This window comes from Eriocheir sinensis, chromosome 30 (assembly GCF_024679095.1).
Source record: "Eriocheir sinensis breed Jianghai 21 chromosome 30, ASM2467909v1, whole genome shotgun sequence".
In the NCBI taxonomy this organism is placed as follows: domain Eukaryota; kingdom Metazoa; phylum Arthropoda; class Malacostraca; order Decapoda; family Varunidae; genus Eriocheir; species Eriocheir sinensis.
In genome coordinates, this window is record NC_066538.1 from 14,508,489 (window position 1) to 14,525,988 (window position 17,500).

At 43.5% G+C, this 17,500-nt stretch overlaps 1 protein-coding gene across 2 annotated transcripts in view; it reads left to right on the plus strand.

Moving 5' to 3' along the window:
• LOC127005609 (ninein-like protein) overlaps window positions 1-17,500 on the plus strand; it is a 175,462-nt gene that overhangs the window by 37,073 nt on the left and 120,889 nt on the right. The window lies entirely within an intron of this gene.

The window sequence follows — 17,500 nt, forward strand, 5'->3', positions numbered from 1 at the left end:
ATGTTTGTTCAGCTCTTAACTACCGCACTTTATATGGTGATGTTTGTTCAGCTCTTAACTACCGCAAGAGCTAAAAATAATGCTTGCATATCCCTCAGCCAACCCAAGAACAGGAAATAACAGAAAACCAATTGAATTTTCAGAGGAGAGTATCGTGAATTCGTGACACCTCCCCTCTCGAAATCGCCCTCTCTTTTGGTCATTCTTCTGAACCTTTTTATATGGGCAGTGATTAGCGGGCTCTTCTTTCTCATTGTTACTTCTTATGGCCCTTGAGGTGTTTCCTTTACTGTAAAAAAAGAAAAAAAGAAAAGAAAAGAAGCGGGGCGATGCAGTACAGACATCGGAAAGAACTATATTTTCAAACCGAGTCCTCCGTCACTGGAACAACCTTCTGTATAATTAGTTCAGTGTGCAGGCGATCAACTTAATTTTATCATCGTATTGACGGTTACTTTGCTGCATCAGGAGTGAATGAACGGTCCCGCCGGACGAACGCCTGACGAACGCTAAACGAACGCTAAACGAACGCTAAACGAACGCTAGACGAACGCTAAACGAACGCTAGACGAACGCTAAACGAACGCTAGACGAACGCTAAACGAACGCTAGACGAACGCTAGACGAACGCTAAACGAATGCTTGACGAACGCCCGACGAACCGATGAAACTACTGAGGGAGACAGACTCGTTATCGGCCATCAGTCGTTGTGTTGCCTGCTGTTCAGTGTTTCCATGTTTTCTTCTCGCCTTTCTAGATGTCATTGTCCTCCTTCAGCATTCTCTCTCTCTCTCTCTCTCTCTCTCTCTCTCTCTCTCTCTCTCTCTCTCTCTCTCTCTCTCTCTCTCTCTCTCTCTCTCTCTCTCTCTCTCTCTCTCTCTCTCTCTCTCTCTCTCTCTCTCTCTCTCTCTCTCTCTCATTTCGTATGTAAATTTCAATATTCCATTTGAATCCTTCTCTTTCTCTTCTCTTCATCTTTCAATTCTTCTACGTATCATTTTAGCTTCTCCTCCTCTTCCTCCTCCTCCTCCTCTTCCCCTTTCTATTTTTCGTTTCTCCTTATTTTTTCTCTTCCTTCTCATCTTTTACTTCCTTTTTTCCTTTCTTCCCCGCTCCTTTTTTTGTTCTTCCTTTTCCTCCTGTTTCTCTTCTTGTTTCCTTCTCCTCTTACTCCTTTTCTTCCTCTTCCTCCTCTTCGTCATCTCCTCTTCCTCTTCGTCGGCACGTCTGACAAACAGCATCACAGTTCCTTGGCACCCTCCTCCTCCTCCTCCTCCTCCTCCTCCTCCTCCTCCTCCTCCTCCTCCTCCTCCTCCCATATCGAGGAACTTCGAATACAAGACGCCGGGAGTTATGTTATCCTTGTATAATCCGCTGGTAAGGCCCCACCTGGAATACGCCGTGCAGTTCTGGTCTCCAAATTACAGGAAAGACATTGAATTACTTGAGAGAGTACAGCGTCGCGCCACGAAGATGATACCATCACTGAGGACGAAGCCCTATGAAGAGCGACTCGAGCGACTCAACCTCTTCACGTTGGAAAAGAGACGACTGCGGGGAGACATGATACAAGTCTTTAAGTACCTGAACAAGCTCAGCAACGTTGATCACTCCAAACTCTTCACGCTACAAACTAACCTGAGAACAAGAAACAACGGAAAAACAATTCAAGCAAAGCGATGCCATACCGACATCGGCAGGAGTTATTTCTCGAATAGGGTTGTTCGCCACTGGAACAGCCTCCCTGCAGAAGTGGTTAGCACAGAGAGCATCAACTCATTCAAGAAACGCATTGATCGCCACTTTGCTGCAGCGGGATTGAACTGAACGTATCCAAGAGTAGGTACACAAGTGCTTTAATCCTTCCCTGCAAGCCACTCCTATGGCAAACGGATTGATTTAATCACTGAAAGCAGGCAGCCTAGTAATGAGCCAACAGGCTTTCTGCCGCTTGCTAGTCCATGTTTCCATGTTTCCTCCTCCTCCTCCTCCATGCATTGTTCTCCCTTCCACCTCGCTTCGCTGACTCATTTTCTTATAATAAACATCGATGGACAGGTGTTTCTCTCTCTCTCTCTCTCTCTCTCTCTCTCTCTCTCTCTCTCTCTCTCTCTCTCTCTCTCTCTCTCTCTCTCTTCTTCTTCTCTCTCTCTTTCTCTCTCTTCCTCTTAATACATTAGCTTTCTTCTTTTTTTATCTTTTTTCATAATTTCTATTCTATCCTTTTTTTCTTTTCTTTTTCCTTTCACTCCCTTTTACTTTCTTCCATTCTTTTCCCTTTCTTTATCTACCCCATTTTCCTCCTTTCATTTTCTCAACACTTCTTTCTTTTTCTTTCCCATCTTCATTTTCCCATCTCTCGTTTTCTCTTTCCTTCTTTCTCCTCTCTTCCTTTCCTCCCCTCTTCCTTAATTCTTTGTTTCTTCCCTTCTCTCATTCGTTACACATATTATTCTTCCCCTTTTCTTATCTTCTCCTCCCTCCTCCTCCTCCTTCTTCACCCTCTTTTTCTTTTCCATCTTCATTTTCCCACCTCTCGTTTTCTCTTTCCTTCTTTCCTCTCTCTTCCTTTCCTCCCCTCTTCCTTAATTCCTTGTTTCTTCCCTTCTCTCATTCGTTACACATATTATTCTTCCCCTTTTCTTATCTTCTCCTCCCTCCTCCTCCTCCTTCTTCACCCTCTTTTTAATCTTTCCTCTGTATCATTTTCCTCCTTGCTTATCTTCCTCCTCTTCTTTTCCATCTCCTCCCTTCCCTTTCCATCTCCTCCCTTCCCTTTCCATCTCCTCCCTTTCCTTTCCATTTCCTCCCTTCCCTTTTCATCTCCTCCCTTCCCTTTCCATCTCTTCCCTTTCCTTTCCATCTCCTCCCTTCCCTTTCCATCTCCTCCCTTCCCTTTCCATCTCCTCCTTCCCTTTCCATCTCCTCCCTTGCCTTTCCATCTCCTCCCTTCCCTTTCCATCTCCTCCCTTCCCTGTCCATCTCCTCCCTTCCCTTTCCATCTCCTCCTTTCCCTTTCCATCTCCTCCTTTTCCTTTCCATCTCCTCCCTTCCCTTTCCATCTACTTCCTTCCCTTTCCATCTCCTCCCTTCCCTTTCCATCTCCTCCCTTCCCTTTCCATCTCCTCCCTTCCCTTTCCATCTCCTCCCTTCCCTTTCCATCTCCTCCCTTGCCTTTCCATCTCCTCCCTTGCCTTTCTATCTCCTCCCTTTCCTATCTATCTCCTCCCTTCCCTTTCTATCTCCTCCCTTCCCTTTCTATCTCCTCCCTTCCCTTTCCATTTCCTCCCTTCCCTATCTATCTCCTCCCTTCCCTTTCCATCTCCTCCCTTCCCTTTCCATCTCCATTTCCATCTATCTCCTCCATTCGTATTTCCTCCCTTCCCTTTCCATCTCCTCCCTTCCCTTTCCATCTCCTCCCTTCCCTTTCCATCTCCTCCCTTCCCTTTCCATCTCCCTTCCCTTTCCATCTCCTCCCTTCCCTTTCCATCTCCTTTCCCTCTCCATCTCCTCCTTTCCTTATATATTCTTCCCTTTCATCTCTCTTCCATTCCCCTTTCATCTCTTCCTTTTCCTTTCTACGCTTCCCCTACCTTCCCCTCCTCCCTCCCTCCCTCCTTCCCTTACCTCTCAAAGACAACGGGTAAAACAAGGTAAAAACAAGGTAACAAGGAGAGAGGGGAAGGAAGAGAGGATAAGAAGGAAAGAAAAAGATGAGGGAGACAGGTACGGCATCCTCTTTTTTTTTTTTAGGTTGACGTTTTCTTCGGAACTTCTGAGGAAATCCAAATCACATCAAGAATTATTAAAAGGTCATTTGTGTTGACGTGTTTTTTGTCCCCTCTCCCTCTTCCAATCTTCTTCTTTTTTCTTCTTTTTCTTTTCTCTTTCCTTTACCCTTCCTTTATCCACCTTATATATTTTTCTACTCATTCTTTTTCTTCCCTCCTCCCTTTACCCTTCTCTCATCCACCTTATTTTACTCTTTCTCTTCTTTTCTCTTTTCTTTCTCGTCGTCTCCCTCTTGAACCTCCCATTTATTTATTTTTTCATTTATTTTTTTTCTCCTTTTTTATCCGCTCCTCTCGTTCCCTTTCTCGTTTCACCTCCCTTTTTTCTCATTTACGTTCGACCTATGGCGCCGGTAGGCTTTCTTGACGGGGCCTCGTGATCGGCACTATCCCGTAATGGCGCAGGCAAGTGTTTATAGTGGCGCCACCTTGCTTGGCTCATGCTGTCCCCCGTAGCTCCACGTGAATCTCTTTAGTCAGTTTCGCTTTCGCCCGGGTTGAAAAGTGGTCATCAGGACAGCATGTGGGTAGTCTTGGGCCTCCCGACTAAGACTGGAACCTCTTAAGTCAGTTTCGCTAGAGTCCGGGTTGAGAGGTGGTCATCAGGACAGCTTAAGGGTAGTCATGGAGTCTTGGGCCATTCGACGGTGACTGACGATTGTGAGCTTGTATCTGCGGGCGGGGCTTGAATTGAACCACTCAGCCATTAAGCATTCAACCATCGTCTGTTTCCTAATCCCTCCATGGTGCTCGCTTCGTGTCTCTCCATGCCATACACAGCACTTTCCTTTCCTTCCCTCTCTGTCCGCTGCTAAACCTTTTCCTGACATCTTTTGTGAGGCGACTAGTTTCTGGACCGTGTGTTTGGACTTACAGGAGACATTGTACATCGTTCGTTGGGCGGAAAGGGAAGAGGGTGAGAGGGTGAGAAATAGAAGGGAAGGGAAGAGAAGTAAAGAGAATGGAGAAGAAATAGGGGAAATAGGAAAAGTGTGATGATGAGGAAATGGTAGCAAGTGACGGTTGGCTATTCATGATGTTGCAATGTTATACTGATAAGCACGGATAAGAGGGGAGGATATTTTTCGTTGCGTTCATGGTATTACGACGTAGCTGATAAGGGTGGATAAGAGGGAATACCATTTTTCCAGTGTACGAGTTGTTGCTGTAATGTTGTTTTTGTTTTTTATCTTTCGAGTTTTATCTTTCGCCTCCATGCAGTGTGTTCCTTTGTTTTATATTCTCCTTTGATTAATGAATGTTCGCTCCTCACCCGCAACACTTATTTTTGTTTTGTTTTTGTTTTTGTATTGTTTTTAGTCACGTTAATTAAATGAAGTATATGTGTTAGTGTCGTTATTATTATTATTATTATTATTATTATTATTATTATTATTATTATTATTATTATTACCTCCGCCAACGAAGTTGGAAGGAGGTTATATTTTCGGTCCGGTCAGTATGTCTATTTATTTATTCATTTATTTATTTATTTGTTTGTTTGTTTGTTTGTTTGTTCGTGTACAGTCTCCTGTGCACAATTTTGCGGATATCTCAACTAATTTTTTTTTTCAGGGAAGCTTCGTGTCCATCCAGAATAGAACCCATTATTTTTTTTAATATCAAAGGTCAAAGGTCAAGGTTGCACAAAACGTCAGATTGGCCATAACTTCGGTTCTCGTCATCGTAGAGACTTCAGACTTGGTTCATATTTTAGCTCATGGAAAGATGCACCTTGCATGGCCTTGACCTTGACCTTTGACCTTGACATCGAAAAGTTCGCCCAAGGTCAAAGTTTCAAAAATAATAGAATTTCATCAAATTTCGAAACAAATGCTTCCATTTGATGCATAGGATCACAGTTGATGCCCATACCAATTTTTAGGACGATCTTTGGCGGAGGTGTGCACTCTCAGAGTGCTCTGGGTCTAGTTATTATTATTAGCTATTCATCAAGTCTCCTCCGTTGCTTTTCTTACTCTTTAAATGTTCTTCCTCTTTCTCCTTTTCTTTACTTTTCTTCTATTAATTTCCATTCCATTTCTTACCCTCTACCTTTTCCTCACCCTCTTCCCGTTTCTTCTTCTCTCCCCGTTCTCTCTCCCTTCCCTTTCCCTATACTTTTCTTCTATTCCCTTCTATTCCTTACATTCTAACTTTTCCTCACTTTCTTTCCCTCTCCCTTTTCCCTTTTTCTTCCCTTTCCCTTTCCTCTTTACTTTTCTTCTATTCCCTTCATTCCCATTCCTTACCCACTAAGTTTTCCTCACCTTCTCTTTCCTTTCCCTCTTTCCCCTTACCTTTACTTCCCTTCTATCCCCTTCCCTTCCATTCCTTACTCTTCCTTTTCCTCCCCTTCTTTTTCCTCCTTCCCCTCTCCTCATTCTCTCTCCCTTCGCCTTTGCTGTCCTGTGTCTCTGACTCGTAGATTAGAGTAGATGGTAGCAACAACAAACAGCCTAGTTAGGACAAAGAGGTCTGTTGCTGTATGCTTTTCCTTTGTATTCCTTTCCTTTGTACTCCTTTCCCTTTATTTTTCTGTTCCCTTCCCTTTCTCTCCTTCTTCCTCTTCCTTCCCCTCTTCCCATTCTCTCTCCTTTCCTTTGCTTACCTTCTACTCCATTCCTTTCCTTTCCTTTCTATTGTTTTTCTTTTCTTTCACTTTTCTTCCATTCCTTTCCCTTCCCTTCTTTTCCCTTCCCTTCCCTTCCTTTCCCTTCCCTTCCCTTCTTTTCCCTTCCCTTCCCTTCCTTTCCCTTCCCTTCCCTTCTTTTCCCTTCCCTTCCCTTCCTTTCCCTTCCCTTCCCTTGTATTCCTTTCCTCTCCTTTCCCTTCTCTTCCCTTCTATTCCCGTCCATTCCATTCATTACCCTCCTAACTTTCCCTCTTCCTCTTCCCCTTCCTTCCCCTCTCCCCATCCCTCCTCCTCCCTTCCCCTCACATACCCATACCATTCATCTCATCCTCTCCCTTCCCCTCCACCACCCCTCCCTTCCCTCCATTCCTCCCCTACTATTACCTCCTCTGTTCACTGTCCCTTCCCTCCTCATTCCTTACCCCCTCCCCTTCCCTTCCTCCTCCCCTATCCCATCACCCTATTGACATCTACCCCCTCCCCCCTTCCCCCTCGCCCCCCTTTCCCTCATACCATTAAGACGATGAAGGGAAATCAATGAAGGTGCCCAGGTTAGTGAGAATGAGTGAGAGTGAAAGGGAGAGTGAGTGAGAGTGAAAGGGAGAGTGAGTGAGGAGGGAAAAGGGAAAGTGAGAAAGTGTGAAAAAGAGAGGGAAAAGGAGAGAAAATTGACTTATTGTGTGTGGGTGAGAGAGAGAGAGAGAGAGAGAGAGAGAGAGAGAGAGAGAGAGAGAGAGAGAGAGAGAGAGAGAGAGAGAGAGAGAGAGAGAGAGAGAGAGAGAGAGAGAGAGAGAGAGAGAGAGAGAGAGAGAGAGAGAGAGAGAGAAGGAAATGAGGGAGAGAGAGAAAATAAGTGAGGAAGAAAAACAATGAATGACACTGATGAGAGAGACAGATAGACAGACAGACAGACAGACAGACAGAGAAGAGAGAAAAAACAAAAGGAGGAGTAAAAAAAATCATGGCGCAGGAATGAAGGGGAAGGAGAGAGAGAGAGAGAGAGAGAGAGAGAGAGAGAGAGAGAGAGAGAGAGAGAGAGAGAGAGAGAGAGAGAGAAGACGAGTTGATGAGACGAAGAGAGAGGAGAGAGGGGAAGGGAAAGTGAAGGAAGGTTGAAGTAAAATTTGAAATATTACGTCAATATTGATTTTGTTATTATTATGTAGATGAGAGTGAGGGGGAAGGTGTGCATATAGTTAGTGGAGGTCTGTGTAGTGGAAAGCCTGAAAGATTGCTAAATAGAAATAAATAGATAGATAGATAGATAGATAGATAGATAGATAAAGATAGATAAATAGATAGATAGGAGAAACTACATGAACGGGTTGAAAGATAGATAAATAGATAGAAAGAGAGTTAAAAAGATGGATAGATAGTTAGAGAGATAGAGAAACAGATAGATAGAAAGATTGTTGAATAGATAAATAGCTAGATACTTAAGTAGACATGACGATAGATACATAAATAGATAGACACGGATAAGAATAGATAAATAGATTGATGAATTGATTGGTTAATTGATAAAAAGATAAATGGATGTAAAATGTAAGAAAGAAAATAGATAAGAAAAGAAAGGAGAGGAAAAAAGAAATAAAAGAGAAGAGTGAAAAAGTGGAAGAAAAGAACAATGTTGACAATGCACACACACACACACACACACACACACACACACACACACACACACACACACACACACACACACACACACACGCCCGGGTATAAAAGAACGAATTTTGACTCTTTATTTATTTGTTTTTTACGTGTGTGTTTTTTTTCTATTCATTTGTCTTTATTTTTTCCTCTCGTGTGTGGCAATAGTGTTCAAATTGACTCGTTCTTTGTGTTGGTAATAATGTTAATGGAACGTTTTACTTGTTAATTGAGAGAGATAAAACAGACAGACAGACAGACAGACAGACAGACACCGAGAAACAGACAGTTATTCCGATTAATGGTGATATTCTTCATTCATCACCATTCACTACCAGTATATCACCATCATCACCCCTCTCTCTCTCTCTCTCTCTCTCTCTCTCTCTCTCTCTCTCTCTCTCTCTTCTTGACATTTACCACCACCACCATCACCACCATCACCATCACCACCACCATCACCACCACCATCACCATCACCATCACCATCACCACCACCACCATCACCACCACCATCACCACCACCATCACCATCACCATCACCACCACCACCATCACCACCACCACCACCACCACCACCATCACCATCAGTAGAGTAGTAGAGTAAAGTAGAGTAGAGTAGTAGAGTAGAGGGTAAAGTTTTGAACTGGGTCAAGGCGTGGCTTAGCAATAGGAAGCAAAGAGTGCAAATCAATGGTAAAAGATCTGACTGGGGATGTGTTACGAGTGGGGTCCCACAAGGTTCGGTATTAGGTCCACTTTTGTTTATTATTTATATCAATGACTTAGACACAGGAATTAGTAGTGATGTTAGTAAATTTGCAGATGATACCAAGATCGGTAGAGTAATTGAGTCGGATCAGGACGCTAGTATTCTCCAAGGTGAACTCAACAGATTATATGACTGGGCGGATAAATGGCAGATGGAGTTCAATGTAGGGAAGTGCAGTATTCTGAGTGTAGGTAGGAACAACCCCTCACATAACTATTGCTTAAATGACACTCTCATAAGTAGGTCTGGGTGAGAGGGATTTAGGGTCTTAGTGAGCTCTGATCTCCGTCCAAGGGCACAATGCATTCAAGCTAGAAATCGAGCTAATAGGGTACTGGGATTTATTTCAGGAGCGTAAGCAACAGAAGCCCTGAAGTCTTCCTCAAACTATATTTAGCATTAGTTAGACCTCATCTTGACTATGCGGTTCAGTTCTGGTCACCCTACTATAGAATGGATATCAAAATGTTAGAATCGGTGCAGAGGAGGATGACTAAGATGATTCAGGGGTTGAGAAACTTGCCATACGAGGAAAGACTCAAACAGTTAAACTTGCATTCTCTAGAAAGGCGAAGGGTGCGTGGAGACATGATCGAGGTTTATAAATGGATGAAGGGCTTTAATAAGGGAGACATTCATAAGGTTTTGTTGGTAAGAGAACCGGGTAGGACACGAAGTAACGGGTTTAAACTGGATAAATTCAGATTCAACAGGGACATAGGCAAAAATTGGTTTACTAACAGGGTGGTGGATGAGTGGAATAGGCTTAGCAGTCATGTGGTGAGTGCCAATACAATTGTCACATTCAAAAATAGACTAGATAAATTCATGGACAGCGATATTAGGTGGGGTTAGATACACGGGAGCTTAGGGTCAAAGGAGCTGCCTCGTACAGGCCTACCGGCCTCTTGTAGACTCCTGCGTTCTTATGTTCTTATGTTCTTATCACCACCACCACCACCATCACCACCACCACCACCATCACCATCACCACCACCACCACCACCACCATCACCACCACCATCACCACCACCATCACCACCACCACCATCACCATCACCACCATCACCATCACCACCACCATCACCACCACCACCACCACCACCATCACCACCACCATCACCACCACCATCACCACCACCACCACCACCACCACCATCACCACCACCACCACCACCGCCGCTGTCATGTCACTACCACCACCACCACAACCCCCCCCCCTCCGTAATTCATCATTCACAATCAACCTTTACACTCACCACGTCACCACCACCACCACCACCACCCACACCATGACTCATTCCTGGTATTTACGTCACCACCGCAACAACAAAACCGTCACCACCATCAGTACCACCACCGCCACCACCACCACTACCACCACCGCCACCACCACAACCACCACCACCAACAACAACACGGGAAAAATTCTAAGTATCTTAAAATTTGCATCACCACTTTGAGAGAGAGAGAGAGAGAGAGAGAGAGAGAGAGAGAGTAAACAACAACAAAGTAAGAAAAAAACAAGTAAAAATGAAGATAAAACGCAAAAGAAGAAAAAAAACGCCATAAAGAGAATAGGAAAAGGCTACTGTGAACGAGAGAGAGAGAGAGAGAGAGAGAGAGAGAGAGAGAGAGAGAGAGAGAGAGAGAGAGAGAGAGAGAGAGAGTGTGCGCCAGCCAGCCAGCCTACTCCAGCCTACGTGAAGGTCATTGCCCCGCCCCGTCCTTCTCCCCAAAATGTTCCCTTTCACCCTCTCCCTCTCGTCCTGTCCTTCTCACCCTCTTACCCTCCCTCTCACCCTATTCCTCTCCCTTCCTCCCATACTCACCGTCCTCCTCCCCCTCCTTCCCATATTCCTTCCCTCTTACCCTCCTACCTTCCTCTCCCTCCCTCCTTCTCCCTTCCTCTCCCTTCCTCCGATACTCACCCTCCTTATCCCCCTTCTTCCCATACTCCTTCCCTCTTACCCTCCTATACCTTCCTCTCCCTTCCTCCTTTCTCCCTTCATCAGTAGGCCTACACAAAAAACACACTCACTCCAGCCAAGATGCGAGATGAAATTTATTGAAGGAAAACAGAGAACAAGGGGAACTGTACCTACGCTGTGTCAATATACCTGTTTGTTTTTCTTTGTGTAGATCTTTGTTTTTTGTGTGTGTTTGTGTGAGAGTTGGTGAAATTGATGGAAAGAAACACGAAGAAGAAAATTAAAGAAAAAAGAAAGAGAAGAAGAAAGAATGAAAAAGAATGAAAGGAGGAAAAGAAGAAATAGATAAAGAAAGAACATACAGAAGAACAAGAAGAAAATGAAAGCGAAGAAGAAAGAAAAAAGAAAGTTGGGAGGAAAAGAAGAAAGAAAGAATGAAAGAACATACAGAAGAAGAACAAGAAGAAAAAGAAAGAGAAGAAGTAAGAAAAAGAAAGAAGGGAGGAAATAAGACAAAGAAAGAAAGAAAGAAAGAAAGAAAGAAAGAACATACAGAAGAACTAGAAGTTAGTACTCGGAAATGGTTTACAAAGGTTTAATATCCTCTGATCTTAGGACATCGGGGCAGTACTACGCTTTACCTATTTCCTTTGTCTCATTCGTGTAGATCAGGTTTTTCGTTTTTATGTGAGAGGAAAAGAGATGAAAAGGTTGTCAATATACTCGATGATAGTTTAGGAAGGTTTAATATTCTCTGATCTTAGGACATCGGGGCAGGACGCTTTTTACCTATTTTCTTTTTTATTCGTCTAGATCTTTTTTTTTATGTTTATGTGAGAGGAAAGTAGATAAAAAGGCTGTCAGTATTCGGCAATGGTTCAAAAAGGTTTAATTCTCTTTGATCTTAGGACATCCGGGCAGTACGATTTACCTAGTTTCTGTTTCTTATTCGTGTAGATCAAGTTCTTCCAGTGTTTTTCTTAGGCGAAGTTGGAAATGAAAGTAAAATGGGTGGCTTACCTCTCAGTACTCGGCAATATACTTTTCGATAATAGTTTGGAAAGGTTTTAAATATTGTCTGATCTTATATAGTAGCATTTTTTTTCACCCATAGTTATCATAAAAGTCGTGAAATCGGAAATGGTATATACTGTAGATAATGCAGATGAAACACACACACACACACACACACACACACACACACACACACACACACACACACACACACACACACACACACACACACACACACGCACACGCACACACACACACACACACACACACACTTACCTTAGACGTGTTGCTCTCTTTCTCCCTCTCTCTCTTCAAGCTTCGCCGAGACTGAGAAAAGTGACGAAGATGCTCAACGTGTGTGCATCGCTATCAAACTTTCTTCTTTTCTTTTTCTTTCTTTTCCTCTTTTTCCTTCCTTCCTTCCTTCGTCTACCACAACAAGCTCTCAAGGGAACCAGGAAGGGAATCTGTCTGTACCTTTCCCTCTCAGTCTTGTGGCAATATCAAAAGTTCCTCCTCGCTTTTAGTATTTCGAGGCAGCGTGGTAAGAGTTCATGGCTGGAGGAGCGTCGACGTGTACCCTTGACGCCGATCTATAGCACACTGACGTCTGGCTGCGCGGCTTGTCCTCACCGCTCACCGCCTCACCTGGACCATCTGGCTGCCATTGAGAAAACTATCGTACTTTCAAAGGGTCAGATGATGTCTCTTTGTTTGTTCAGGCTTTGTTTTTCTTTGCCAGGGTGTTTGTTTGTGTCTTTATCTTGTGTTGGCGAGGAAGAAATGGGAAAGAAATGGTGGAAAGGTTAAGGGTTAGTGAAATGTGATGGGTGTGCCCCGTAGAGATGCAGGTGACCAAAGGATTTTCCCGCTCTCGCTCTCCTTCTCGCATTCTCTCTCTCTCTCTCTCTCTCTCTCTCTCTCTCTCTCTCTCTCTCTCTCTCTCTCTCTCTCTCTCTTATTTTATCCTTCTTTCCTTCGTCTCCTAATGCCTTCAATCAACGTTTTATACTTTTCATGAGGTGTTCCTTTGTGTTTGCTGTATTGTCTTTTAGTTTCTTTGGCAAATGCTTCTAAGTAGATCAGTTTGTCGTTCCCGCCCTCACTCTGTCCCAGTTTTTGCACAGTTTTTGTTTCTGGTCTTTTCGGCTTCGGTTGAGAGTGCAATTTTCAGCCGCCTTTGAGTATGTGGGGACGCGGGCGGGGGCGGGTTGGGGAGGGTGGGTGTTGGCAAGGGGGCGAAGGGGGGAAGGGACTGGGATTCTCTGAACTGTGGCCTTGGGTTTTCGGGGTTTTCTTTAGATTTTTTTTTTTTCCCTTTACTGACTGGCTTTTCTTTTTCTAATTTCTCATTGAGGGGAGTGGAGAGGACACCGCCCTCAGTGACGGATGGGGAGGGGGGGGGGGGGGGAACGAGGCAGGCCTCGTGTGGCAGAGGGTGCATGCGGCCCTCCTGTTTTGGGGAGCTTGGATCTGTTACTTCACCCCTGATGCTTAGATCAGGTTGTCGCGAACATACACACACACACACACACACACACACACACACACACACACACACGCACACACACACACTCAGCGACGCCTACTCTGCCCCCCGCGGCGAGGTGCGGAGGGCGGTGGAAACTGGAAACGCGTCGACCGTCACAGCGAGTCGAGCACACCGCCGAGCCGGACTTCAGTGTGCTGGGGGCTGTGTGTGTGTGTGTGTGTGTGTGTGTGTGTGTGTGTGTTGTTCTTTCTCTTCTTCTTTTCTTCTTTCTTATTTTTCTTCTCTTCTTTTCTTCTTCTTTCTTATTTTTCTTCTTTCTGTCCTTTTTCTTATTCCATTTTCATCTTCTTTCTTCCCCCTTCCTGTTTAGTATTATTCTAGACTGTCACACGCCTCACAGCCGCGAACACCTGGTGCTCTATGAAGGATTTAGTGTCCATAGAACACATTGCTGTATTGCTTTGCCGTCGCAAATCACTCTTTTTTGAGATTTTTTTTTCGTAAATATTTACGTCAGTCGCGACCGCCATGGTAGTTGGAGAGGGAAGGAAGGGAGTTGGTTAATATGGAGTCACTACGCGCCTCCAATGTTGCCTCCACGAGAATAATAACCTTTCAAAGGTTTTACATACTTTTGTACTTCTCTAGTTTTACCGGCGCATCATACATGTGGGGGGTCGAGGGTTAGGTTATGTTATGTAAAGTTTGTTTGGAGTAGTTTAAATATGCTCCCCCACCCCCCAAAAAAAACGATTTCCCACGGGACTTTTTCTTTACGTTTAAGTACTTGGCGTAATATCGTATTTTGGAGGCGCAGAGTGACTCTCCACAATTACCAGGGGGTTTCCGTCGCAAATAGAAGGGGGGTCGAGGGGGGCAAGGTTACGTAAAGTTAGGTTTGGGTTGTTTAAATTTATTCGTCACACAGTGCGGGGCGACGGAAACACAGCGCCAGGACGGGACATGGCGGCGGCGGCCGATGCTGCGAGAAATACCTCCTCGCTGAAATAAGTCGCTCTGCTGTCCACCACGCATGCACGCTGGGGGAATACACAGCAGGAAAACATTAATTTGCCTGGTTTTGTTCTAGTTTGTCCACTTGTGGTCTTTGTGAGCGGTGCGGTGAGTGAAATATGTAAACAGTAAGCAAGTTGAACCTCTCTCATTTTACAAGTGATTTAATGATTTGCAACAGAAACAGTTAGCAGATTATTTCACAGCACCTCGAAAACTACCAGAATGATAGTTTCTTCCTGCAGCGTCCCACGGGTTACCATCTAGGAATTTACCTTCTCTTTACATTTATTTCTCTTTTTGCCCTCCTTTCCTCTTTTTTCTTCTTTTTTCTTCTTTGTTTCTATTTCTTCTTCCCCTTCTTTCTACTCCTTTCTGCTTCCTCTTCTCCTTCGTCGTTGTCTTCTACTTCTTCCTTTTTCATCTTATTCATTCTTACTTCTTACTTGTTCTTCTTACTTTTTTATCTTCATCATTTTTCCTTCTCGCACTTTCCCTTCATTACATTCTCCCTCTTTTTCAATCTTCCTCCTCATTCCTCTTCTTCTCCTTTCCCAAACCCTTACATCCTTACTTCTTACTCTTATATATTTTCATCTTATTCCTTTTTCCTTCTCCCCACTCTACGTTCTTTACATTCTTTCTCTTTTCTAATTCTTCTTCTTCTTCTTCTTCTTCTTCTGCCCGAACCTTTATATCCTTACGGGTTGACCACGAACAAAATTCCTCCATCCCATCTCGCCGTCCGTCATTCTTTGAGGAGCCGCCACCAGCCTCTCACCCCTCACTCACCGATTATCCACTCCATTCATCCACCTCCTCATCCTTGACCTACCTGCGTCTCCCTCCTTCACCCTCCACCTCCTCACCCTTCATGCACCCACTTTGTCATCCTCCCTCAACCTCCTTTGTTTTCTTTTCTTTTATACATTCATCCTCTCCTCCATCCTTTGCATCCTCCCCATTTGAGCTGTTAATCTTGAGGTGACCTTTTTTTTATATTCGTTTCGGAACTTTCCCATCCACCTGACACTGCTTAAGGGGGGGTTGCCTTAAAATTAAAACATATACATTTACTTATTCTTGAGATAAGTAAACAAGGGTTGGGATTTTGTTTTAAGTCAGGGGATGTTAATAGAGAGAAGAACAATTGTTTAATGGAAGAAGTACTGAAAGAAAATGGGGTTAGGGTTGCCGGGGGTAATGGAAGAAATACTGAAAGAAAATGGGGTTAGGGTTGCCGGGGGTGAGGCTCAAGGGGGGCTACTCTAAAATTAAAGGAAAATGGGGTCAGGGTTGCCTTAAGATGAACCATATTTGCCAGTCAATCTCTCCCTTCCTTCACGTTTTCCTAGTTTTTGTATTCTTAGTTTGCCGTAGATGTTAGTTTGGTATTATTTTGCCCTGTGGATGAGGGAGAATGCTTGTGGTAGAGTACTTTATAAACATCACTCTTGCAAATTACTGAAGATGTTAGTTTTTTTTTACAGTAATGGAAGGAGCTTAAGGGCAAAAAAAAAGGCCCGCTAGCAAGTCTCCCGTTAAAGAAAGTAGAGAAGAGTGTCCAAAAGAGAGGTGAATTTCGGAAGACGAGGTTTCTTGGTATTGTTTTAGCAAATAGATGAAGGAGGATGTGTGTAGTAGCTTCATTTCTTGTTACCCATCAAAGTCACAAAAAAATTTAACATCACTCTTACAAATTATTACCGAAGCTGTAAGTGTTGTTGTTTTGCTGTATGGAAATGAGGGAACGCGTTGTGAGTCTATTTCTAGTTAACTAAATGCCACGAAATTCAAATCAGCTCCATTCTTTCAGGGCCTCAAGTAGTTAAAGTTTATAGTCTTCGTTTACTGAAGATGTTAGTTTATTTAATTGCCGTCTAGATAAAATAAGATGATTATTGTATTGCTGTTGTTAGGTAGCAATGATTTACTAACTTTTTCTAGACATCACTCGTAAAACTCTTATAGTTCTTCCTTTTCTACCAGACTATTAAAAACGTTAGTGTGATATAGGTTTAGGAAAACGCTATATATATGTTATTTCTAGTAAACTCTATCAAACCCACAAGAGTCATCTGAACATAACTTATAACCCCAAATGTAAGTAGCCCTCGTTCTTTGCTCATTGAAGATATTAAATTCTTATCGCTTTGCGGATATAGAAGGGTGTTTGTTGTTGTGCTGTCTCCAATGTGAAATTCAGTCCTTTAAATCAACAGTAAGAGCCAAATATAGAAGATGAAAAGGCACTCAGGATGATAACTCGTACACAAAATCTGTAAGCAATAAATATAACGTCGAAGTGATGTACATACACGTCACTTCGTTATTTATTGATGTGTTTTACGGCACAGGAAGCAGGACAAGAGCAAAACAGTGTTGTATAAAAAGCTGCCCCATGAACAAGCAGCGGAATCTTGTCACTCCCCAAACAAAAAAGCTTAATTCGTACGGAGGGGAAATGTAAACGGATGAAGGTGCCAGAGTGTGGCAGTAAAAGTATTGAAACAATGAAGATACTGGTAAAAAGAATCTGATGTCAGAGTTGTGTTAGAGTTAGAGACGTTAGAGTAGAGTTAGAGCAGAGATGTAGAGTAGAGTTGGAGTAGAGACGTTAGAGTAGAGTTAGAGCAGAGACGTAGAGTAGAGTTGTAGTAGAGACGTTAGAGTAGAGTTGGAGTAGAGACGTAGAGTAGAGTTGTAGTAGAGACGTTAGAGTAGAATTAGAGCAGAGACGTAGAGTTGGAGTAGAGACGTTAGAGTAGAGTTAGAGCAGAGACGTAGAGTAGAGTTGGAGTAGAGACGTAGAGTAGAGTTGGAGTAGAGACGTTAGAGTAGAGTAGAGACGTTAGAGTAGAGTAGAGACGTTAGAGTAGAGTTAGAGCAGAGACGTAGAGTAGAGTTGGAGTAGAGACGTTAGAGTAGAGTTGGAGTAGAGACGTAGAGTAGAGTTAGAGCAGAGACGTAGAGTAGAGTTGGAGTAGAGACGTTAGAGTAGAGTTGGAGTAGAGACGTAGAGTAGAGTTAGAGCAGAGACGTTAGAGTAGAGTTGGAGTAGAGACGTTAGAGTAGAGTTAGAGCAGAGACGTAGAGTAGAGTTGGAGTAAAGACGTTAGAGTAGAGTAGCGACGTTAGAGTAGAGTAGAGACGTTAGAGTAGAGTAGTACATGAAATTAAAAGATCCGTCGATATGGGAA